General features: G+C 32.3%; 1 pseudogene; it reads left to right on the forward strand.

Annotated features, from left to right (window-relative positions):
* Nucleotides 1–19306: 19306 nt before the first annotated feature.
* LOC118032822 (uncharacterized) lies at nucleotides 19307–23620 on the forward strand (annotated as a pseudogene).
* The last annotated feature ends 3599 nt before the right edge of the window (nucleotides 23621–27219 follow it).

Raw genomic sequence — 27219 nt, forward strand, 5'->3', positions numbered from 1 at the left:
TGTTAGATCTCGAAATATAAAAAACTTTACGCAGGTTACGAAAGGAAACTCGCCTCAACACCATGGCTAATGCACGACAACAAACACTCAAGGAGCTTGCTGCTCCTAACGTGGAAAATCAGCCATTGTGCATAAACATCGATAATAGTGTAAACTTTGAGCTCAAATCTGGTTTTATACATTTGCTACCAACATTTAATGGTCTTGCAGGAGAAGATCCTCATACGCATCTCAAGGAGTTCCATATGGTTTGTGTTGGCATGAAACCGAATGGAGTTGACGAAGAACAGGTTAAGTTGAAAGCTTTCCCTTTCTCTTTAAAAGGGGCAGCAAAAGCATGGCTTTTCTCCATTCTCCCAGGTTCAATTGGAACTTGGAATGGCATGAAAAAGATCTTCCTTGAGAAGTATTTCCCAGCATCTCGAGTTGCCAACATAAGAAAAGAAATATGTGGGATTCGACAATCTCATGGAGAGACACTTTCCGAGTATTGGGAAAGATTTGAGCAACTATGTATTCAGTGCCCTCATCATCAAATACCCGATCAGCTGCTCATTCAATATTTCTATGAAGGATTGATACCTACTGACCGTAGTATCATTGATGCTGCAAGTGGAGGGGCATTGGTAGATAAGACACCCGAGGTTGCACGCCAATTAATCTCAAACATGGCAGCCAACTCAAAACAGTTTGGCACTCGTGGAGACTTCGCAAACAAACGAGTAAATGAGGTAAGTATTTCTAACCTTGAGAATAAAGTTAATGATCTTACTTCTCTTGTGCATTCTTTGGCTTGTGGCAATGTACAACAGGTGAAAGCTTGTAGCATATGCTCCTTACAAGGACATACTTCAGATATGTGCCCAACAATGCAAGAAGATTACATTGAACAAGCTAATGCAGTTGATGGAGCATTTAATGGACAGCCTCAGCGTAAGTATGATCCTTTTTCCCACACGTACAATTCTGGATGGAGAGATCATCCTAACCTACGGTATGGGAACCAACCTCAACAAGGCAATCAAGACCGACAATTCCATCCCAATGGATTTCAATCCCAACAGAATTATCAAGCAAGACAGCCCCCTCCATTCACAAACTCCAATGTTATGGGGTCTTCATCCAATGATGATCTTCGTGAGATGATGAAAACTTTGGCTTCTAACACTGTGACTTTGCAAAAAAATGTCATGTCTTTTCAACAGGAAACAAGGTCAAGTATTCACAACTTGAAGAAGCAAATGGGGCAAGTAGCTTCAAGTGTGGGGAAATTGGAAGCACAAATGAATGGAAAATTGCCCTCCCAAGCATTGAATCCAAAAGAGAATGTTAGTGCGATCATGCTGCGAAGTGGGAAAGAACTTGAAGAGAAAAGGTTAAAACAAATTGAGATGGAGGAAGAAGAAGAGATAGAAACTGAATTGAGTACAAAGAAGGAAGACCCTCCTTCTCCACAAACTGAAACAAAGACCAACACTCCAAAGGTAACTCCTCACTTAATGAATTCCAGTTTTAAAACAATTCCACCCTTTCCTATGAGTTCTTCTAGGTCAAAGAAAGAGGACAAAGAAAAAGAGATTTTAGAGGTCTTCAAGAAAGTAGAACTCAACATTCCTTTACTTGATGCTATCAAACAAATTCCTAAGTATGCCAAATTTTTGAAAGAGTTGTGTACTACCAAGAGAGCTTTCAAACTGAAAGGTCATGAAATGGTAAGTATGGGTGAAGTTGTATCTACTGTTGTTCAAAAGAATATGCCTTTGAAGCAAAAGGACCCAGGTGCGTTTACTATCCCATGTGTTATTGGTAATGCTAGTTTTAAAAGGGCCTTGTGTGATTTAGGTGCATCCATTAGTGTTATGCCCAAACATGTTTATGATTCTCTTAGTCTTGAGCCTTTGAATAAAACTAGCATTGTAATACAACTTGCGGATCGGAGTTTTGTTTACCCACTTGGTGTGATAGAAGATGTCCTAGTCAAGATTGATAGTTTGATCATTCCATGTGATTTTTATATTCTTGATATGGAACATGACTCTTGTGATTCATCAAACAGCACTCCTATATTGTTTGAGAGACCATTCTTGAAAACTGCCAATACAAAGATTGATTGTGGTAAGGATACTTTGTCTATGGAAGTAGGAGATGAAAATATTGAATTTAATTTTCATGATGCAATGAAATATCCTTATAGCAATGTTTATTCTATCACATGCTATGACCAAGTTGATAAGTATGTGCAGCAAGTTTTTGATTTTGAGTGTGAGGATGGATTAAGTGTAGCCTTGAGCTATGGCTATGATTTTACCGATATAGAAAAGATGGAGAGGCACATATGTGTTCCCCAAAATGTGCACGAATCAGCATTGGCTTTGCAATCTTTGCAAACTGTTCCCCATGGTAATGTCTTTGTTGATTTAATACTTTCACATAAAAAGCTTTTGCCATCTATTTTACAGGCCCCCGAGTTAGAATTGAAACCTTTGCCCGATAATTTGAAGTATGTATTCATTGGTGAAAACAATACACTTCCCGTTATTATAGCAACAGGTTTGACAAATACGCAAGAGGAAAAACTTGTGAAGTTGTTGTGTGATCACAAGACGGCCATTGGATGGACTTTAGCTGACATCAAGGGCATTAGTCCCTCAATGTGTATGCATCACATACTATTGGAGGACAATGCGAAACCAAGAAGGGAAATGCAAAGGAGGTTGAACCCGCCTATGATGGAGGTAGTGAAAGCTGAAATTTTGAAACTGTTAGATGCAGGAGTCATTTATCCCATCACGGACAGTGAATGGGTGGCGCCTATCCTTTTGGTGCCCAAAAAGATTGGAATTACGTTGGAAGAGATTCAAAATGATGCTTATGAGAATGCAAGGATTTACAAAGAAAAGACTAAGAGTCTCCATGACCGAATGATTATAAGAAAAGAATTTAATGTTGGGGACAAAGTCCTTCTTTATCATTCGCGTTTGAAACTTTTTCCTGGAAAGTTGCGCTCCCGTTGGATTGGACCCTTTGTTGTTTCTAATGTTTTTCCTTATGGTGCAGTTGAAATTACAAGTTTAGAAACCAACAAAGTACTCAAGGTAAATGGGCATCGTTTGAAACCTTTCTATGAAGGTTGGAAGACAGAACTCACCGCTTCTGTAGAGTTAGCTGAACCAATCTATGAAGAATGAGCATGCCAAATGTCAAGCCAATGACATAAAACAAAAGCGCTTACTGGGAGGCAACCCAGCATAAAAAGAAAAAAAAATCAGATTTGCTTTCTTTTTCGTTATCTTTTATTTTTTTGCATTTTAATTTATTTTATGTCATTCTCTTATGTTCCTTTGCTTTTATTTCAACATTGAGGACAATGTTGTGTTTTAAGTGTGGGGGTATTGAGAGAATTTTGGTTTTCTTATTTTAGTTTTCTTTGATGTTCTTAAAAAAAAAAAAATTATGTTTGATCTTTTTAACTCCCATTGGTTTTTGAGAATATGAGTATTATTTATGAGAATTAATTGAGATAGATGAAGATATAAATCAAATGAAGGAGTATGCATGCAAATTTTAAGGTTTAATAGGTTTAGGGATTGACTTTGAGAATATGCCATATTGACTTTATAGTGTAATACCGATGCAAGCTTCTGAGCCTTCAACATTATATTCTTTGATTGTGCATTCTTTCAATGATATGCATCTCTAGAACTTGCTTCATATCTTGTTGAGATTACATTCGCATTACACATATACATGGAGATGATAAAGGCAATAGGAATTTTAATCACTTGAGCCAAAAAAAGTCAACCTAAAGCATATTATCCTTAGTGAGCCCCTTTTGAGCTTGTTTATCTTTTCTTTGCTTTATCCATGTATAAGCCTTAACTTTATATATGTTTTCCTTTCCCCTGGCCAAGGATTAGTAGAGCATATACTTGTGATATCTTATGGAATTATGGTTGGAAATTATGTGAAAAGAAAGAAGAAGTGATGCTTGATGAAAATATGGGCAAGTTGCCAAAGGTGAAAAACAAAAAAAAAATACAAAAAAAAAAAGAGAAAGAAAGAAATGTTCCTTTATGTTCTTAAGATTTTATGTTGAAAGAGCTTGAAAAAAAAAAAAGTTAAGCATTGGTGATTAAAGATGGAAAATTTATGTGCTTTGATGGAATATCTTGTTTGAAATATCATTTTTTAGAATGCTCTACTTTCTTTGGTTTGAACCTTCTCTTTTACTCTCTTTTACCTCACCTTAACCTTAGCCCCATTACAACCGGAAATAAGACCTTTTGATTCATGCATTGCTTGTAATATGTTAGTAATGGAGATGAGATTGAAGAGCAAGCTTATAGTAGAACATATTCATTGATTGAATTTGAGAGATTTAAACACATAAACCCTAAACACGTGAGTGTTGGAGTGTATATCAATGAGAGGACCTATCACTTTGGCATGGCATAGATTTCATTTAAATCCCGCAATTAATTGAGTTTTGAAGTTTGCATGTAAATAAATTCATGAAAATTTATACTCTTTCTCCTTCTTAATTGTGTTCTTGTTTATAATGCATATATTCTTGGATATTGATGGGAGATTAGGAGATTGCTCATAGTGATTTGATTTAATTTAATTTCGATTTGATTTTACCTATTCTTTCTCGAGGACGAGCAAGAGCTAAGTGTGGGGGTATTTGATGCAACCATATTATTCGATAGTTTCACCCACATTTAACTAGTGTTTTGCCTATGTTTTATATATAAAATGCCTTGATATTCTTTGTTTTATGTTTTGAAGGCACTTTTGGATGAAAGATGCAAAAAGGAGTAAATTGAAGGTAATTGGCAGATTTGACGTTCAGTCGATGTTTTGTGCAGAACGTGAGCTCTAAAAGTCGAAATGAAGTGATTCCAGTGGCATTAAAAAGCTAACATCCATACCTTTCTGGACATCTAAGGCAAGACAATAAAATAAGGAAGAGCATGGAAATCGCAGCTTTCAAAGTCAAATCTCGCAATCTGCCAGTGTTGACCTTCGGTCAATCCGAATTGAATATCTAGAGCTACAAAAGTCCAATTGATGCAAACTCAATTGTTTTGGATTTCTGACTCAAAGGTCTATAAACGCTCCAAATTGCAGCCAAAAACGATGTCATATGAGGGAGATATGATTTTTCAAAGATGACAACTGAATTCTGCCAGCAAACAGGTTTCGTGAAGAAAGGAGTGTAGATTACGTTCCGAAGCATCTAAACTGACATCCAAGTTTTTATTTCAGCAATGTAGCTCCTCTAAGTCAAAGCTTGAAGATTTCATGCAAAGTTATTTCTTCTTTTTTAGGAAAATAGTTATTGAACTACTTAAATGTAAATTGTCTACTTAAGGGAGGACTATTTTGTAAAATAGAGATTAGGGTTTCCTAGCGTATAAAAAGAATGAGAGAAAAGAAGGGGGGCAGCCACCAAAGAGGAGAAAAACGCCCCCCTACTCTAAGAAACCCTAAATCATGCATTCTTCCATCTTTTTGATTAGTTGTTCAATAAACATGCAAGGCTAAACTCATTTTCTTGGTTGCAAGGACACGGAAACCTTCGGATTTCAAGAACTGTGAGATCTATTTTACCTTTTCTTTTCAGTTTATATGATGAATATGTTTTGTTCTCCTATGCTTATTTTTCCTATGATTGTTTATTTTAATTGCTAGAGCGGACTCTAAGTTATTATTGTAGACAATTTATTGCTAAGTTTGATATCAAAACCGGAGTTATGGTATATGAACTTGTGAAGCAACTGAGTTTAATAATTGTAGCGGATCTATGTTATTAATCTTAGGGAGAACATTCGATCAAAGCAACATAAGCAGACAACTTGGTTGTGAAGATTAATGAATTTATCTAGATCTTAAGGTTGTCATTGGATTAAATCATTAGTGCGGACACTGTGATTATTTGTTGGTTAGGGTTAGTTATACGGCGGATCCGTTAATTAACCAACGTTAAGAAAAGATAAAAATTCAGAATATAAACTGGAATTTCGTTTCAAGGATCAGTTCTGATTTCTATAGGTGGATGTGTGATTGCGACCAAGGTTTGTTCTCTTGATAATTTTCTGATTTTATTAAATTTTGTTTGATAGTTTTCTGTTTTATTTTTCTTTAGCCTATATAACATCCAACCCCCCCCCCCAAATTGCATAACGTATAGCATAAAAATCTGAACTAAATCTTCCTCGTGGGATCGACCCCTTGCTTGCTCTATACTATCTTGTGTGTTGTGTTTGAAGCTAGGGTATTTAATTTGTGTGACCACGACATCGCAACAGGTAACAACTAAGGGAAAGGGATAGTACATAATTTGCAAATATATATATATATATATATATAATGATAATAAAAAGGTAGATAAGTTTGGTTTTGTAGCCTCCCTAACCTAAGAAATTAAGCCCGAATGGGTGTTTTAACACTTAATACCCTAAAGTCAACTAACTTGGGAGCTATTGGCCCAACGCTTGTTACATGGGTTGAGGAGAAAAGCTTAAGGGAATCAAACATTGCACTATCTACGTATCAGTATCTGTAACCCGAGTTGTTAAGCTCGAAAGGGTGTCTCAACACCTAATGCCCTAAGACCAACTGGTCTGGGAGTCATTAGCTTAAAACTCGTTACATGGTTTAAAGATACATTGTGTTTCAAGTTGTATTTGTATATAAATAAATAAATAAAAAGAAAAAAAATAATCCCAACCTAAGGAAGTTAACCTTAAATATTGGAACAAAAATTTATTTTTCTTCCAAGTAAAGCCCCATAACTATATGTTGATATTTTGTGCACAAAAGAAAGGTTTAGTAATATCTTGTTTAAGAGGTATTGAGCAGATATATGAATTTAATGAGAGTTTGTTTATTTGGATAAATTAAAGTAAGTTGAATGATGAATGTCTTGCTTTATGGAATTTTCAAATTGTTTTTCTATTTTAACGCTTTGATTACTAGGGACTAGTAATAAGCTGGTTGGGGGGTGTGATTAGTACTTAAAAGTGCATATTTATCAAGGTTTTATATCATCATTTTGCACTTAAAGTATCAACAACTCCTTAACTAAAGCATGTTTTATAATAACAAGTCTAATACTATAAAATGCCTTAATATATGGTAAATGTTCATCTTAAATGCAGACCTATTACATAAATCAAAGGATTGATTGATGAGTTCAAGTATAGAAATTGAAAGGACAAAGAGAGGGCCAAACTTAGAAAAGAGATGTTGGTGCAATCCAAACTGAAACACTGTTCGGTAATTGGGTCATATCTCAAGTTCTAGATGTCCAAATAACCTCAAAATTTTACAAATATTCAGTAAGACATAGGCCTATAACGTTCATGTTTTTATCAAGATCTAAGAAGGTCGTTTTCAAGTCCAAATTATAGCAACAATGGAGAAGTCTGAATCTGTCCTGCAGCCCGAATACTATTCAATGTTTGGCCCATATATGGAGTTGTAGAAGTCCAAATGACCTCCATTTTTTTTTCTGGAAAGCTAAGACAATATCCTACAACTTTCATGTTTTCAAGTGGACCCAGTTCTGATGCTAGCATTTTCGTTTTATTCAAACAAGAAGATAAGGATTTTCACAAAGTCAAGAGTTGGCCACCCACTCAACAATTAGTCATTAAATCAATAATTCTGAATTTTGGCCTATAAAAGGAGGCATTTTCCATGTATTTGGGGGCTTGGTTGTTCAGATCAAGTTCATGCTTTTTATTTCTCTCTTTATATTTCTTTTGTAATTCTTAAGTTTTGCTTTCATTAATATCTTGTTTATGTTTTTCATTTCCTTTCCTTTCCTTAGTTAACTTGTATCTTATTTATGTTCTTATTTTGTTTATTTATGTTTCTCTTCTTCATTATGTTTAGCTAAGTTTATTATGTCAAGGTGAAAAGGTTACACTAATGGTGTAAAAATAAGTATGGTGTAAACTCAACATGAACCTTAATGTTTAATAATAACATGGTTATGAAAGGAACTTGATTTGTTGTTAACATCAATTAACATCATGAATTCCTGACAATATTTAAAAGTTTGGTATTATGTAAATAAGATAATTAATATGATCATGTTAATAATTTATAATGAGCTATTAATGAGAAATCATCTAATTGGAACCTCCTTTGTGTGTGGTTTCCAATTGAATAATAAAATTTTATATTATACTTGTTTGAAATACCATTGGTGGATCCTCTAACCTTGACATTTGTTTTTATCATTGTTTAATCATTACATTAATCTTTCATCTCAAAGTTCTCATTAATTTCTTCATCTTCTTCTTTTTTTATTATTATTATTACTACTACTACTACTACTACTACTACTACTACTATTATTAATATTAATATTAATATTGATATTAATATTAATATTATTATTAATATTACTATTATTACTACTATTATTATTATTATTACTATTAATATTACTACTACTACTACTACTACTACTACTACTACTACTACTACTACTACTACTACTACTATTATTATTATTATTATTATTATTATTATTATTATTATTATTATTATTTACATTATGTTTATATTATATAATATATCTCTTTGATCTTTTCATAAACTCAGTATATAGGCTGGAAACCTGTGACCCGATCTTTTAGATCATTCTTAGATATAACAACACCACGTACTGAGTATTATTATTATTATTATTACTACTATCACAATTACTATTACTATTATTGTTATTGTTGTTATTGTTGTTGTTGTCTTGTTATTTATAATTTATATAATTAACCTCTCTGTGGTTCGACCCCGGTCTTGTCGGGTTATTTATTACTTCGACACTCCTGCACTTGGGAGAAGACATCAATCTTTTGGTCGTGTCAGTGTATGACCTCTAGTTATTGGGACTAGTTATCCATAAAAAGACACATCACTCCCAATGCACTCCATCTAAGATAAGTTGTATTATTAATTGATTTTTTTAAGGTAATTTCCTATGTGTTTGTCTGTCTAAAGTTTAAAAAGGGTCATTCTCAATAAGAAGGTTATTTTATTTTCAAGTTAAAACCTAACTATTCTAAAACATAAACAAACAAAATTCCTATCCCAAAAAAAAAAAAACAAACAAATTGATTTTTATGGTATTTTTAAAATTTCATCAAATCCTAATGGATAATTACAAACTTGTTATGATACCTATTAATTGATTTTTGAGTTTTTCAAAATATGATAAAGATGTAATTTTTATTTTTTAAAATAAAAAAACATTTGCATGAAAAGATCTTAGAACTTGGTCATATGCATACAAATAAAAACACATTTTTATATTTTTTAAAATTTTTTTATTTTTTTTATTTCTTTGTATTTTTCTAAAATTTTAAAGAAAAGCAAGTATATTTAATATTGGATCTGTATCTTTTAGTATAAGTTCACAACCCAAATATTAAATGAAAAGGTTTGAAAACACACGAGAGACCCACAAATAAATTTTAAATAGTCTTGGACTTTTTTTTAGAATTTTTGAAAATCATTTGAGATTTGTTTGGAAAAAAACATAAAAAATAAAAAATAAATAAACATTTCTAAACAATTATTAGAACTAAAATTCAGAGGATTAAAAAAACATTTTAAGGTCGTGTGGCAAATGATTAGTACTTAAAAGTGCATGTCTATCAAGGTTTTATATCATCATGTTGCACTTGAAGTATCAATAACTTCTTAACTAAAGCATGTTTTATGATAACAAGTTTGATACAATAAGATACCCTAATTTATGGTAAATGCTCATCTTAAATGCAAGCCTAACACATAAATGAAAGGATTGATTGATGAGTTTAAGTATTGAAAGTGAAAGGACAAAGAGATGGCCAAACTTAGAAAAGAGATGCTGGTGCAGTCCAAACTGGAACATTGCTCGATAATTGGATCATATCTGGAGCTCTAGATCTCAGATTTAGGTTCACTTTATATGGATGGAAAGGTAAGACATAAGCCTACAACTTTCATAGGAGCCCAAGATTTATAAAGGTCGTTTTGAAGTCCAAATTGTAGGAACAACGAAGAAGTTCGAATCTGTCTTGCAGCCCAAACACTGTTCAGTATTCAGCCCATATCTTAAGCTCTAAAAGTCCAAATGATCTCATCTTTTTTTTGTTGGAAAGCTGAGACAATTTCCTAGAACTTTCCTGAGGATTCTGTGCAAATTATGATGTTCGCAATGACGTCTTGTTCAGACAAGAAGATAAGGATTGTCACCAAGTCAAGATGTGGTCACCCACTCATCAATTAGTCAACAAATCAATAGTTTCAAATTTTGGCCTATAAAAGGAGTCATTTACCATGTATTGAGGCATCTTGGTTTCCAGATCAAGATCATGCTCTTGCTTTCTTTCTTTGTATTGCTTATGTTTTGCTTTCATTAATATCAAGTTTATGCACTTCATTTCCTTTCCTTTACTTAGTTAACTTCTTTCTCATTTATGTTCTTGTCTTGTTCATTCATGTTTCTTTCTTTTATTATGTTTAGCTAAGTTAATTATGTCAAGGTGAAAAGGGTACACTAATGGTGTAAGAATAAGTATAATATAAACTTAACATGGAGCTTAACGTTAGATACTAACATGTTTTATATTTGTTATCTTGTTCACTTTTAATACTTTGCTTGTTAAATGGTTAATCTAGATTTATGTTGTATAACACTTGGTACAACAAATACTTGGCACTTTCGTAGCCCATACTGTATGGTATAACCGACATCTGAGCTATGAAAGGAACTTGATTTGTTGTTAACATAAGTTATAATCATAAATGTCTGCCAATATTTACAAGTATTAGCTTTATTTGAATAAGATAACTAATGTAATCATGTTAACAATTTATAATCTGATTGGAACCTCCTTTATGTGTGGTTTCCAATTGAGTAATAAGAGTTTAAACTATACTTGTTTGAAGTACCATTAGTGGATCCTCTAACCTTGACATTTGTTTTTATCGTTGTTTAATCCTTATATTAATCTTCCATTTCAAAGTTCTCATTAATTTCTTCCTCCTCTTCTTTTATTATTATTATTAGTATTACTACTGCTACTTCTATTATTATTATTATTATTATTATTCTTGTTATATTTTATGTATGCTCTGTGTTTGATCAAGGATCCTGACATTATTGGTCTTGCCTTGTTCATTCGCATTAGAAATCTGTTTATATTATATAATATATCTCTTTGAACTTTTCATAAACTCGGTATATAGGCTAGAAACTTGTGACCCGATCTTTTAGATCATTCTCAGGTATAACAACGCCACGTACCGAGTATTATTATTATTATTACTATTATTGTTATTATTACTATTACTATTATTGTTATCATTGTTGTTATTTATAATTTATACAATTAACCTCTCTATGGTTCGACTCCGGTCTTACCGGGTTATTTATTACTTCGACACTCCTGCACTTGGGAGAATACATCAAGCTTTTGGTCGTGTTAGCAAACATGTCTTAAGGATAAAAATATTGTGTTTTTTTTTCCTTTGATAAAATTGAACATATCAAACATGGTCTTAAACTAACATATTCAACCTAGCCATGTGCTTCTTGACCCAAAGTCCAAGCCTAGAAATACAATCAAAAAATATAAATTAAAAATTAAAAATCCAACAAGGTCTTTTTCACTTGGATCTCATCAAGAATAGTGAGAACAAAATGAATAACCCAAAAACATGAACTTTAATTTCAAACATATTATGTCAAATTGAAGGCATGGAAACATGTAGAAAAGACATTATTCAAACAAGAATTTTAGGCTAGATCATTATAATCAACACTCAATCATCATAATGAATTGATTTTATATGCACAAAAAAACTGTCGAATAAATTCCTTTATTTTAGTATTTTTAAATCATTAAAATCCTAAATTAATAATCAACAAGCATGACATACATTATTCACCAAAGTTTATTTAAATTGTTTTTTTAGTTTTTCTTAATTCATATATATATATATATATATATATATGCATGTATTATTAATGTTTTTTTAGTAATTTTTTTTTTAATTTCTGCTAAGGTTTAACTTGATGCGATCTGATCAACTTGATGAGTTAAAAAAAACAACATAAATATCAATATAGAATATATTTCAACTCGTAAAAATTCAAGATAATATCTTTTTTAAAATAAAATATTGAAACAACAATATATTGGATAGATCGGAGACAACTAGGATTAACCTATCAAATTTACAACTCAAGTCATGAGACTATGATATTCCATATAAAGAAAATCAAAGTAAATTACAAACCTCAATACTTAATCAACCTAGTGTTGAAGGATGGAATTGAGAAAAATCAATTAAAAAATCAACCTGAATTAACTTGTTAAACTCGTAATTTAGGTCATGAGATTGAGATATCTTTATAGAAAGTAAACATAAGAAAATAACTTGAGTTTAGTCCAGGTTGATCTACTAAACTCGCAATCAAAATCATAAAAAATTGATAATTATATAAAAAAACAAATCAAAACAAATAAAACTCAATTTTTAATACATTTATTATTAAATAATAAAATAAATAATATTTGATGAGGTGATACAATTAAAATCACCATCCTTTTAATTCATTGTTAATAATAATAATAATAATAATAATAATAATAATACATTTTCCTGTTACATAATAAATACTATAAAATTTATATTCCTAGAATTTATACCATCGACTGGGCCTTTTTTTTTTAAAAACAAACTCTTAATACATGGTTTTTAAAATTAAAAAAAAAAAAAAAACTCTGGGTTATCAACTATACCTGGAATATGCATAGTTAAGTTTATAAATCTTTCAATTTAATTTTTTATATTTTCAAGGAAATATAAGAGAAAATATATTTTTTCATAATTTAAGGTTAATAAATATCTTCAAACTAAATAAATAATTTTCATAGTAGTCTGATAACTTTAGAGGAATAGATTCTTCCAAGTGTTGATATTAAAGTTTAAATCCTAAAAGCATTTAACTTGGAGTTGGAACTTCAAATCTTAGGTTTTTGTTACATGAAATATGTTTTCTTATGTAAATTGTGTAATTGTAACTTTTGCTATTTTTTAACTGTGATGATAGCAAAATTATAATTTTTTAGTTTTTTTTTTTAATATTTTTTTATATTTTTTATAGTTGATATTTTTATTACTTTACACTTCGTCTATTCATCACTATTTTTTTTTTATATTTATTCTTTTGTAATATTTTTTATTTCTTTTTCTTTATACGTTTTCTTGTAAAAACAAATAACATAAAAATAGCATAATTAAAATTTTAGACTAAGGCATATATTTTTTTATTCTTTTGTAATTTTAGACTCGTGGGGAAAATATATATCAAATAACTATTAAATATAACTAAAAGGGATAAGTGTATTATTATAGCGAGAATTATTGTGGACCGTGAGTGTTTTTACTGTAGATTGCACTATTCTGCACTATAGCGAGGGTTACTGTGAACTATGAGTGCTTTCACGATGGACTGCACTCTTTAGTAGGGGCATGGTGAGGTTGCAGGCTAGAGGCATCTAGCTAGAGGCACACCCACTGAGGCTGCGAACACCAAGTGCGAGGCTGCCAGGCCTAAGCATTGGGCAGGCCAAGCGCCCCAAGCCATAACCACCTGGTGCTATGGTTGGTCGAGGCCATGGCATGCAGCCCCCTGGCGCGGAGTTTGCCTAGCCTTGGGCGCTCTAGGCAAACCTGCACGCCTGGCTGCAGCCCCGCGACCTTAGGGTTTGCAAACTCGAGCGCCTAGCCTGCAGACCCGCATGTTGGGTTCAGACACGGTCGCCTAGGCCTGTTTTGACTACCCTTGGGTTTATAGGTCTTCGCTGCTAGATCAGCAGATCTTATAGAGAAGAAAATTTAAAAAAAAAAAAAAACATAATAACAATTATCATTATTATTATTGTTAATGATTTTTTTAAAAAAATTCTTTATATAGAAACTTTAGCCATGCAAGTTTAATATTATTATTAATATGGTAAATATTATTATTTGTATTCTAAATATTATTATCTTTATTGTAATTAAAATAAAAATACTATTAATACTTAGAATTATAATAAAAATAATAATATTTATATCACAAATAATAATATCTTTTGATATGAATACTTTGAATTATAAGAAAAATAATAATACTACTTATAACACAAATAATTCAAAGTATTCATATCAAATATATTATTATTTGTGTTATAAATATTATTATTTCTCTTATAATTCAAAGTATTATTATAAAAAGTATTATTATTTGTATTATAAATATTATTATTTTTATTATAATTCAAATAATTAATATAAAAAAATATTTATTATTTTTATTTTAATTCTCTTGGGTGCTCCAAACATAGAAATAATTGGCCTTAGGTCTGTGTCGAGACCCTAGTCTCATGGGTCTCACAATGCAGCTATACCAAAAGATATTATTATTTGTATTATAAATATTTTAAACTAAATCATTATTAATATTAAAAATATTATTATTTATCTTATATATATTATTATTTTTAATTATAATTAAAATTATTAAAATTGAAAATATTATTTTTTTTATTATAATTAAAAGTGTTAATATTAAAAATAGTATTATTTGTGTTCTAAATATTATTATTTTTAATATAATTAAAAGTATTAATATTACAAATAGTATTATTTGTGTTATGAATATTATTATTTTTAGAATAATTAAAAGTATTAATATAAAAAATATTATTATTATTATTATTAAAAGTATTAATTAATTATAATTAATTAGCTCAGGTTGTCCACACCTGATACATGCCTGGCCACGCCTCCTAGCTGCAAACACCAGGTGTGGGGTCTACACGGCTTTGGGCGCTGGGGTAGAGCCGTGCGCCTGGCTGCAGCCCCAAGTGGGGCGTTCCTCTGCTATGTTTTTTGGCAAGAGTTATGGCTGGGGGCATTACATTCTCTACCAAAAGCTATTGAGATTTGCTTGGTAGCTAGATCCAATATTGTTTTTTAATATATTTTAAAATAATTAAGATCTTCATATAATTAAACCATTCATTCACAGGTGTTGTTTTAAAACGTGTGATTAATGTTGGCATTAAAAATATTTTTTAGTATATTTTAAAATAATAAACAATTTTAAAAAAGCATGGAGAAGCCTAAAAAGTTTATTGAAAAAAAAATACATAATTTTTTATTTAATTATTTAATCAAACTAAAATTTAATAGCAAATTATCTATAGAATTAATCCCGCTAGCAACAATGAAGTTCAGGATCATGCTAAAATTAGATTTGAAAGTTGTTGTTTTATAATTTTATTTATTTTTCTACTTATTTTCATATTCATTTTTTTAATTAGGTTTTTAAAAATTATTTGATTTGATTTTAAATAGGAAAGTTTATTTGGTTACTATTTAAATAGTTTAGTATGTTATTTTTTAAAAAAATAAATTAAGAATGTTTTACTTTCAGAATTTAGTATATTATAGTTTCTATGAAGTTTAGCTTTAATTTTAGAGTTTAAAAAACACTATTTTGCATACTAAAAAATTACATAGATTTTTAGTTTTGATAAAACCCTAAAGTCTTTCCATGCTCTCTAAAGCTTATTAGTTTAATCAATTGATTCACCAAGTTTCTCCAAGTTCATTTAATTTTGATTTTGATTTTTTTTAAGTTCAAAAGTTGACTCTGACTTTGTTGGGTAGTTTGACTGGCCTAATTATGTTATGTAAACGCAAACTCCCTTCAAATACGCTGAGAAAGATAGAAAAAAGCATTATAAAGAAAAGGAAAAAAAATGAATAAGAATTCATTTATTGTCTGCTGAGCCAGACCCAATATTTTCTAGGTCCGGTGATCTATCAAGAATCAAGAGTTTTGGATCTGGTTGTCAAGCTCTACCCAAGAGCATTAGGTGTGGCTGCAAAGTCAAATCCAATAATCTTCTTTCATTATACTTTATTAATCACTGTCTCCCCTTTATATGAAACTTGTAATCATTTCTTTTGAAAAATTTAAAGTTTGGGGGACCTATGCTACTATCAAAGGAGCATTTGTATTCGTGTTGAAGCGATCTAGGTCTAGCTTTTAAGGTAGACCCAATAGTTTTTGGAAGCGATTTGAGTCCAAGCCAGACTCAAAGCGTTGCTCAACAACTTTTAGCATAGAAAATAAAAAAGGCATCGCTCCCTAGATGCCACAGTGTCATTCACAGTACAAAAAATTTATATCTACAATGTGATTCACCATATAATAAATCTATGTAAACAGTATTTGCACATTATTTTTTTTCATGTATTTCAAAGTTAAGTATAAATAGTCTCAGCTAATTGACTCACCAAGTTTCTCCAAGTTCATTTATGAATCGAAGAATTTTTATTTTTATTTTCTTTTGAATGTTAAAAAGTCTGTGTGTTGGGCAATTTGATTGGCTTGATTTTGTTAGGTAAACACAAACTCCCTTTCAATAGGCCAAGAAAGATGGAAGAAAGCACCAAAAAAAAAAAAAAAACCCATAAGAATTCGTTTCATTGTTTGACTGGCTTAATTTTAAATATTTTTTAGCTTTAAGTTATTGATTTTTTTTAATGTCAAAAATAAATAAAAGAAAATATATTATTTTAATATATTTTTAAATAAAAAATAATTTTAAAAATAATCTCATCTATAATCTCCGGGTTTTTTTTTAGCTTGGAAAGTATTTGGCTTACATAAGCGAGATCATGATGGTTGTGCATGGGAGCGCAGAGAGGGCACTTTGTCGCATTTTGTTTCCATAATACTTAATATGTGGCTTTCGACTTTTAGCACATAGAAGCTACTGGCCAACTATTTGTTAATGAATATCCTATCAACCAGTTTATGTGTCAATCAAAACTAAATTATTTTTTCTTTAAATATTTTAATACACAATCTTCATATTATTCTAATAAATTTAGAGGAGTAGATTCTTAAAAGTGTTGATATTAAAGTTTAAATTCAAAAAAACAATTAATTAGGAGTTGAAACTTCAAATCCTAGGTTATTATATAGATGAAGTATCGTGATTGTTTTTATATTTAAAAATTATTTTTTATAATTTTAAATTATTTTGATTTATTAATATAAAAAATATTATTTTAATATATTTTTAAATAAAAAATACTTTTAAAAAAACTATTACTACAATTCTAGACAATATCATAAGCAAAAATCCATTATAATTGTTTAATAATACATCATCACAGCAGATAGATTGATGATCGATGGAATTATTAATTAAGATCATAATTACTTTAGTTTAAGACAAAATATAGACTTACTAATTAAGATGTTCACATGTGACTTTAGTCAATCCATCCATTCATGCATCCGAGTGAAGGTCGGTCTCGGTTAATGGGATTGCCACAAACCCTATTTTTTTTTTTTTTTTTTCCCCCTACCACCAAGAAGGGTTCTCCTTGCTTCACAATCTTTTTATACAGGGGCGGAATGAGGGGTGGCAAGCAAGGGCCCGGGCCCCTGCAAGACTTTTTTTTTTTTTTTGATAATTAAATATGAGGAGCTGTAATATTATTTAATGAGATGAGTCCTGCATATAGTAAATATATTTGCTATCCTTTGCTTTACTTTTGAATTCCTTTGACTTTGCCTTGATTTTATGCTACCTATATGCCTACGTGGAAAGAACAAAAAATATAAAGTTATCAATCTGTTTTTGCTATATTTTCTCTCCCTACAACCCTAATTAAAAATTTCTATAGCGCATCCAATCGATACATATCACAAATAAAAAAATTTTGCGGAAAGATTAAAGCAGAGTACAATTAATTTATCTTTTATTAAACAAAATAAGGTAATGAGGTATTAATAACTTAAATTTAAAATATTTTTTTTGAGATGTTTATTAAGAATTTGATGAGTTTTTTTTTTATAATTTTATTATTTTTGCTCTTTGTTTTTAAGATCTACTAGTTTTAACAATTGTTTTTTGAATTCTTGATAGTGATTTTTTTCTGATTAATTAGATATATTTTATTGGTTTGTTTTGATTATGTTTGGATTTTTTTTTTTAATGTTTTGTTTTTAGAAAGAGCCACCAAAATTATCAATTTTTTCTCACGATATATGTTTTGGTTTTATGTTGAACCATGAACAAAAATAAGAAGAATTGATTTTTTTTTTTGAAAAAAAAAAATATTTATCCACTATTTGACAGGTTGATTCGGTTTATTTTAACTCTTTCGACAACAACTACTGAACGAGTTTTCTCAACAATGAAAATTGTTAAAACAAGACTTCGCAATCGGATGGAGGATGATTTTCTTACAAATTATTTGATTGTTTATATAGTAAAAAAAAAATTGCTGAAAGATTCACAATTTATATTATAATCGATGATTTCTATTTTATGAAAGAACAACGAAAATAATTAAAATAATAGGTAAGAATCATTCTTTATTATATTTTACTTTATTTCAAAGTTTATCAAACATAAAAATAATACTTCGCTTTAGCTAATATTTCTTATATACTTTGTATATTTATATTTGATAGGTATAGAGATCAATAACATTAAAAGTAATGAATACATCATGAAGATGAAATTAACTTCATTGTTTTGATTTAATTTGGTATTGCTCCAAACCTTTTACATTATATGTTTGTAATAAATTATTTGAATAAAACTAAATTATACTGGTTTTTTTTACCACTCATGTATAATAAATTAAAACAAATATTATATCTTATTATATTATTTTTGACCACCCCTAATAAATAATGCTAGCTCCGCCCCTGTCTTTATATATATATATATATATATATATATATATATATATATATATATATATATATATGAAAGGGTGCACGTTTAATTTACATATAATTTTCCACTAGAGGTATGAGACCACTTCCTTCTGGAGATTTTTTAAAAATCTATGTGCGTGATTTGACATCATCCATATCTTGAACATCACTAGAGCCGAGTAATTAGTGAATTGTGTTTATTACTGTTTTAAAATATAAATGATAAATATAAAAAAATAAAAATATATTTGATTTGAAGAGATATATTAAGATAAATATATAAAATAAATTTATTTTGAATAATTTTTAAAGTAAATTTTATATTTTCAAAACATAAAGTATAAGAAAATATATTGGCCACAAAATCATAGAAAATATTTCTTTGGATATTCAATTTTTAGAAATCATAAATGAGTGTCAAATAAAGTTTTTCTTCTGTATATCTTGAAATGACAATACCTTCGGACAAAAAAAAATAAAAAAATTTCTATGATTGCTATTGCAAAGGAATAGGGAACGCGCATTTAGTCTTTTGTGCTCTTGTAACTATGATTTTTCTGCCCATCACCTTTTTTCCGTTCTGATTATGACTTGGAATGCCATAGCCAACGTATCCAAGGAATAGTTGCAGCTTGAGAGCAATTCCTCACTCTAAATGCTATAAGATCACTGCCCAGATCATGTCCAGCTTGCATAACCCAAGCATGGCAGCTTCTCAAAAGCTTTATCTTGCTCTCTTCCATGTTCTCCTTCTTTCCTTGTTTCCTTTGAAGGCCAAATCATCTGCAAGAGCACAAGCTGAAGCTCTCCTCCAATGGAAAAGCACCTTGTCTTTCTCACCTCCTCCTCTTAGTTCATGGTCTCGTTCCAACCTCAACAACCTCTGCGAGTGGACTGCTGTTTCCTGCAGCTCCACCTCTCGAACAGTCTCTCAAATAAACCTCCGCAGCCTAAACATAACTGGAACACTCGCCCATTTCAACTTCACCCCTTTTACTGATCTCACCAGGTTTGACATCCAGAGTAACAACGTCAATGGAGCGATACCATCAGCCATTGGCAGCCTCTCCAAGCTCACTCACTTGGACCTCAGTGTCAACCTCTTCGAGGGCAGCATACCTGTGGAGATATCTCAGCTGACAGAGCTTCAGTATCTTAGTCTTTACAGCAACAATCTCAACGGTATCATCCCCTTTCAACTTGCTAATCTTCCCAAGGTAAGACACTTGGACCTTGGAGCAAACTACCTGGAAAACCCTGACTGGTCCAAATTTTCCATGCCTTCTTTGGAATATCTTAGTTTTTTTCTCAATGAACTTACTGCAGAATTCCCCCATTTTATAACCAATTGCCGGAACTTGACGTTTCTGGATTTGTCACTCAATAAATTCACAGGCCAAATACCAGAATTGGTCTATACCAATCTGGGAAAGCTTGAGGCCTTGAATCTCTATAACAATTTATTCCAAGGACCATTGTCATCCAACATCTCGAAGCTTTCCAATCTCAAAAACATCAGTCTACAAAATAACCTGTTGAGTGGTCAAATTCCCGAAAGTATTGGTTCGATATCTGGTCTTCAAATTTTTGAGCTGTTCAGCAATTCTTTCCAAGGAAATATTCCATCTTCTATAGGCCAACTTAAGCATCTTGAAAAGCTTGATCTCCGGATGAATGCATTGAACTCAACGATCCCTCCTGAGCTTGGTCTTTGCACTAACCTCACCTACTTGGCCTTGGCTGATAATCAGCTAAGTGGGGAATTGCCTTTGTCTTTGTCCAATCTATCTAAAATAGCAGATATGGGTTTATCTGAAAACTCTCTCTCGGGTGAGATCTCACCTACCCTTATATCCAACTGGACTGAATTGATCTCGCTTCAGGTTCAAAACAATTTGTTTTCTGGAAACATTCCTCCAGAAATTGGGAAATTGACAATGCTTCAATACCTTTTTCTGTATAATAACTCATTCTCTGGTTCCATTCCCCCGGAGATAGGAAACTTGAAGGAGTTATTAAGTCTAGACCTTTCAGGAAACCAGCTTTCAGGCCCCCTTCCTCCAACATTATGGAATCTCACAAATGTTCAAACCCTGAATCTTTTCTCAAATAACATCAATGGTAAAATTCCACCAGAAGTTGGAAATTTGACGATGCTGCAAATTCTTGATTTCAACACCAACCAGCTCCATGGGGAGTTGCCACAGACCATTTCAAATATTGCTTCTTTAACTTCCATCAATCTGTTTGGCAATAACCTCTCTGGTAGCATTCCAAGTGATTTTGGGAAGTACATGCCTTCTCTGGCGTATGCTAGCTTTTCAAACAATAGTTTCTCTGGAGAATTGCCGCCTGAATTGTGTAGAGGTCTGAGTCTTCAACAATTTACTGTCAACAGCAACAGTTTTACAGGGTCACTGCCAACCTGCTTGAGGAATTGTTCGGAGCTAACAAGAGTTCGGCTTGAAGAGAACCGATTCACTGGAAACATCACTGATGCATTTGGTGTCCTTCCAAATCTTTGTTTTTGTTGCCCTCAGTGACAATCAATTTATTGGTGAAATCTCATCAGATTGGGGAGAATGTAAAAAACCTCACCAATTTACAGATGGACGGAAACAGAATTTCTGGTGAAATCCCCGCTGAGCTTGGGAAGTTGCCCCGGCTGCGAGTTCTAAGTCTGGGCTCCAATGACCTGACTGGAAGGATTCCTGCTGAACTGGGAAATCTGAGCATGTTATTCATGCTCAATTTGAGCAACAATCACTTGACAGGGGAGGTACCTCAGAGTCTAACCAGCTTGAAAGGCCTTGAATCTCTCGACTTTTCTGATAACAAGCTGACTGGAAACATATCAAAAGAGCTTGGGAGTTATGAGAAGCTATCAAGCTTGGACTTGAGCCGCAACAACCTTGCTGGTGAAATACCTTTTGAACTGGGCAACTTAAACTCGTTGCGGTACTTGTTGGATCTTAGCAGCAACTCACTCTCAGGAGCCATACCTCAAAATTTTGGAAAGCTATCGCGGTTGGAGACTCTGAATGTCTCACATAACCATCTCTCAGGAAGAATCCCAGATTCGCTGTCTTCCATGGTTAGCCTGTCTTCTTTTGATTTCTCATACAATGAGTTGACAGGTCCTTTACCATCTGGAAGAGTTTTCAAAAAATGCATCCGCAAGATCTTTTGCTGGAAATTCAGGATTGTGCGGTGAAGGAGGAGGACTATCACAATGCCCAACAACAGACAGTAGCAAGTCGAAGGATAACAAAAAGTTTCTTATTGGTGTTATCGTTCCAGTTTGTGGCTTATTAGTAATAGCAACTATCTTTGCTGTTCTGCTATGTTTCCGAAAAACCAAACTGCTTGATGAAGAGGCCAAAATTGCCAACAATGGTGAGAGTTCCAAGTCAGTGATATGGGAAAGAGAAAGCAAATTCACATTTGGGGATATTGTCCAGGCCACTGATGACTTCAACGAGATGTACTGCATTGGAAGAGGAGGATTCGGTAGTGTTTACAAAGCAGTATTGTCTACAGGTCAAGTAGTTGCAGTCAAGAAACTCAACATGTCAGACTCCAGGGACATCCCAGCAACCAATCGCCAGAGTTTCGAGAATGAGATTAAAATGCTGACAGAAGTTAGGCACCGGAACATCATAAAGCTTTATGGGTTTTGCTCCAGGAGGGGCCGCTTGTACCTGGTTTACGAGCATGTTGAAAGAGGAAGTCTGGGAAAAGTGTTGTATGGGATAGAAGGGGAAGCGGAGCTTGGTTGGGGCAGGAGAGTGAATACAGTCCGAGGAGTAGCTCATGCAATTGCCTACTTGCACCGTGACTGTTCTCCGCCCATTGTGCACCGTGACATATCATTGAACAACATTTTGCTAGAGACAGATTTTGAGCCTCGTCTTGCGGATTTTGGCACAGCAAGACTCTTGAGCACAGATTCCTCCAACTGGACTGCAGTTGCTGGGTCTTATGGCTACATGGCTCCAGGTAAGACAACAATCCTATGTTCTTGATTTTTGTTCTTGTCATTTGAGTATCTGCTCTAAGATTATAAAAGCTATAACATGTGTAGAACAAGGAAATGGGAAACATGGCATGATGTTAAAATCTTTCATAGTGGATGTTTCAAATGTTCATTTTGATTGCCTGGTGATTTCAGAACTGGCACAAACAATGCGGGTCACAGACAAATGCGACGTGTATAGCTTTGGGGTGGTGGCTTTGGAAGTCATGATGGGAAGGCACCCGGGAGACCTCTTATCTTCATTGTCATCAACAAAACCACCAATGTCGAGCGACCCAGAGTTGTTTCTAAAGGATGTGCTAGATCCGCGACTCGAAGCTCCCACGGGCCAAGCAGCAGAGGAAGTTGTTTTCGTAGTTACAGTGGCCTTAGCATGCACACAAACCAAGCCAGAGGCACGACCCACCATGCATTCCGTGGCACAAGAATTATCAGCAAGAACTCAAGCTTACCTGGCTGAGCCACTGAACTCGATAACTATCAGCAAGTTGAGAAGTTTTCAAAAATAGAACAAGATGGACCTCGTAGGATAGGCTACTTTTGATATTGGTTTGACAGAATTCCATGGCTTCCACGAATTACAATTCAATGAGGTGGGCTTTGCTTCCTTGTGGCTGTCCTAGTATAAAGATTATAGTACCAGAGTACGGATGAATGTTCCGTATCATGTATTAGTTTTAGTTGGGGTATTATTAGTTGGATGTCGGCGGTAGTAGGGAGCTCACTTTTTATTTTCATAAAAAATAATATAAAAATTAAATTCAAATATCAAATTGTAAAAATTAAAAAAAAAATTAAAATAATTAAGAATACAAATATCAAATTACAGAAGCTAAAGAAAAAAATAGAATACCAAATTTTATAGAAGCAAAAGACAAAATATCATTTCAAAATATTTTTTGTTTATATATACGTGAAAGTTGTATTTAAGATTAAGTTTTTTTTTTTTTTATTTTTTTTATTTTTATAAAGCCAGCTTTGAAATTATATTAAAAGAATTCAATTAACACAAAATAAAAATGGACACGAAGAAAAGGGAGGCTACAATTCTTCTTTTGTTGATATGTGAAAAGTAAATTATTTAATCTAAATACAAAGAGTTTATATATATGTTAACTAAAAATATTATTCTACTATTAATAAATAAAACAAGATACATGTATTATTCAACAGTAGTCACTTTGTCGCATTTTGTTTCCATAATACCTAATATGTGGCTTTCGACTTTTAGCACATAAAAGCTACTGGCTAACTATTTGTTTAGTTCACGAGGCAAATGTTTTAAGGATTTTATCTTGCCCAGAAAATGTTAGCCGTTTCTTTTGCCCAGCACTGGATCTAGACCATTTATTAGATGTAAGGAAAATAAAGTGGCCAATAGAAATTATCCACTTTCAAGAAAATAGGATCCTGCAAGATATTTTTATTTTGTATCTATTTCATGTCTCTTATTTTTCAATGCTGCATTTTACAAGTTTTAATCCTGCATTCCTGCACTTTTCTTTATAAACACTTAACATGCGAGCTCTATTGTTTATATTTAATTTTTTTTTTCCTTTATGATATACAAGGAGTGTTTATGTTGTCAAAACAAAACTTAATAAGCAAAGGTTTTTTCTGTTTTTTTTTTTTTTACTTGTAATGAATGGTCATGCAAATAATTTTAAAATTAGTATGAAGGACCGTTAATAAGCAAAGGTTGTTTCTTTTTTATTTTTTGGCATAATGGCTGGTCATACAAATCATTACAAAAATTAGTATGGAAGATCTGTTGGGCTAATTCTTGATTTTTGTTGTTTTTGGTATGGGTTTCTAAAAAACACTTGAAGATTCAGCTGGTGTCTTGTGTTTCTCTTTTCGGGTTTCTCTCTCTCTCTCTCTCTCTCTCTCTAACCAACCTCTGTTTTTTCGGTGCTCCTCCATTTATATAGAGCTCGGCGGGTGGTAACGGGTGGTAGGCTGAGGGCCGACCACCATTAAGGCACCCATAACTAAAGCCAATGGATGACGATTACTGCTGTAATGTTCGGCCTCCTTTACTGTAGAAAATGGTCACTGGCTTAAAACTTTCAAACAGGTAAGGATCAATATACCTTTGTTGGATGCTATTAAACAAGTTCCTTTTTATGCTAAATTTTTAAAAGATCTATGCACTGTGAACAGAAAACTGAATGTGAAAAAGAAAGCCTTTTTAGCCGAACAAGTAAGTGCCATTCTTCAGAACAATAATGCTTTGAAATATAAAGACCCTGGTTGTCCTACAATTTCTTGCTTTATTGGAGAACATAAAATTGAAAGAGCCTTACTTGACCTTGGAGCTAGTGTGAATTTACTTCCATATTCAGTTTTTCAAAGTCTCAATCTAGGTGAGTTAAAACCAACTTCTGCAACTCTTTTACTTGCTGATAGATCGGTAAAAGTGCCTAGAGGAATAGTTGAAGATGTGTTAGTACAAGTCGATAAATTCATTTATCCTGTGGATTTTATTGTCTTGGACACGCAACCTGTTGAAGCATGTAATTAATTTCCTTTATTTTAGGACGTCCGTTTCTTGCAACTTCTAATGCATTGATTAATTGTAGGAATGGACTCATGAAGTTATCTTTTGGAAACATGACATTGGAGATGAATATTTTCAACATTTGTAAGCAGCTTGGAGATGATAATGATTTACAAGAAGTATATCATATTGAAGAATTAGTTCATGATCAACTTGAATTTACTTTGAGTAAAATTGAGTTGGATGAATATGAAGATTTGCAAATGATTTATTCTCAGGAAGAAATCATGGATGAAAAAGGCACTAAAAATATTGATGCCGATCTTTTGCCAAGAGTGACGACAGATTTTACATCTGACATCCCACCAATGAATGATTACTCTCTTGACAAATCCTTACTTTCTCTTAGTTCAATGCCTTGGTTTGCTAAAAATATCAATTTTCTTCCTTTAGGAGATTCGCCAGCTCACTAGAGTACTGAAGACAAAGGAAAGTTTTTGAACGAAGTGAAGAACTTTTATTGGGATGACCCTGACTTACTCAAATATTGTCCTGATCAAAATTTTTAAAGATGCATTCCTAACAATGAGGTAAGTAGCATCATTAAACTTTGTCATTCTGAAGCATATGAGAGTCATTTCTCATTAAGAAAGACGACTGCAAAAATCTTACAAAATGGATTTTATTGGCCCATCATGTTCAAGGACACACATGCATTCTGCAAAACTTGTGAAAATTGTCAAAAAGTTGATACTGGTTAAAAAGTTTTGCTTTATAATTCTCGACTCCATTTATTTCCTGAAAAACTAATATCAAGATGGAGCGGTCCATTTATTTTGAAACATGTGTATCCTTATGGGGCCCTTGATATTGAGAATCCAAAGAATGACAATGTTTTGAAGGTAAATGAACATCGTTTAAAAGCTTACTTTGATGAGTTTCCTAGTGAAAATGAATCAATTGGTTTGAATGATCTTATTGATAAAGGTTGATTATTTTGTTTTTCTCACATTTTTTTTTGTTCCTTTTTGGTGTGACTTTTGTTTTGCTAGTCTCTCTCTCACCTCGGTCAAATGGCGGATAACGGTACTCCGTGACTTAAGTCGGTTCTTTCAGTTTCTCAAATAACTGATATCTGTATATATTTGTAAAATTCTTAGCTCTTTCTCCCTTCTTTGAATCTCTTCTCCAATTCTCATTTGAAAATGGACACCACTCTTGAAAAATTGAAAAAGTATTTTCCCGCTCTGCCTCAGAATGCGATTACAAAAATTTACTATGCTAGGTGTGAAAGATTGAGGTTGTTAATGAACCATGGAATTCCTGAAGATATTCGTTGGCTGATTGAAGTAAAGGTCCGATTATCAGGTGAGTCCTCCAATTCTTTCATTTCACACATGCTTGGAACATGTAAAAGCACTTTTGCAAAGAAACGTTGTGCAAAACGACTGAAAGTCTGTCACAGATGTGCTAGATGGACTTGTAATGCGAAATGTCGTTCTTTAGGAATGGTATATGTAAACTGTGAAGATAAAATACAATTCATTAAGGATGGCCTGAGTAAGGGGTCTTTAGATAATTTTTTGTTGACCCTTGAGACGCATCATAGTGGAGATGTGCATCGTGTAATTCATGATTTATGGCCACAATTCCATAAAGAACATGATCGACTTAGTCTTGGGAATCTGACTAAAAAAGACCCTGTTTGCCAGTTTTTAAGAAAACTGGATGGGAAGCCTATCCCCGACCTATAGAGGGCGTTTAAGCCGTTCTTGGACGTAAAACCAAGGGAAGATGTGAGCCACAATCACAACTACCTGTACATACATGCTTTGTCAAAATAAATAAATAAAGAGAGAGAGTGTGAGACTA

Source organism: Populus alba, chromosome 2 (assembly GCF_005239225.2).
Source record: "Populus alba chromosome 2, ASM523922v2, whole genome shotgun sequence".
In the NCBI taxonomy this organism is placed as follows: domain Eukaryota; kingdom Viridiplantae; phylum Streptophyta; class Magnoliopsida; order Malpighiales; family Salicaceae; genus Populus; species Populus alba.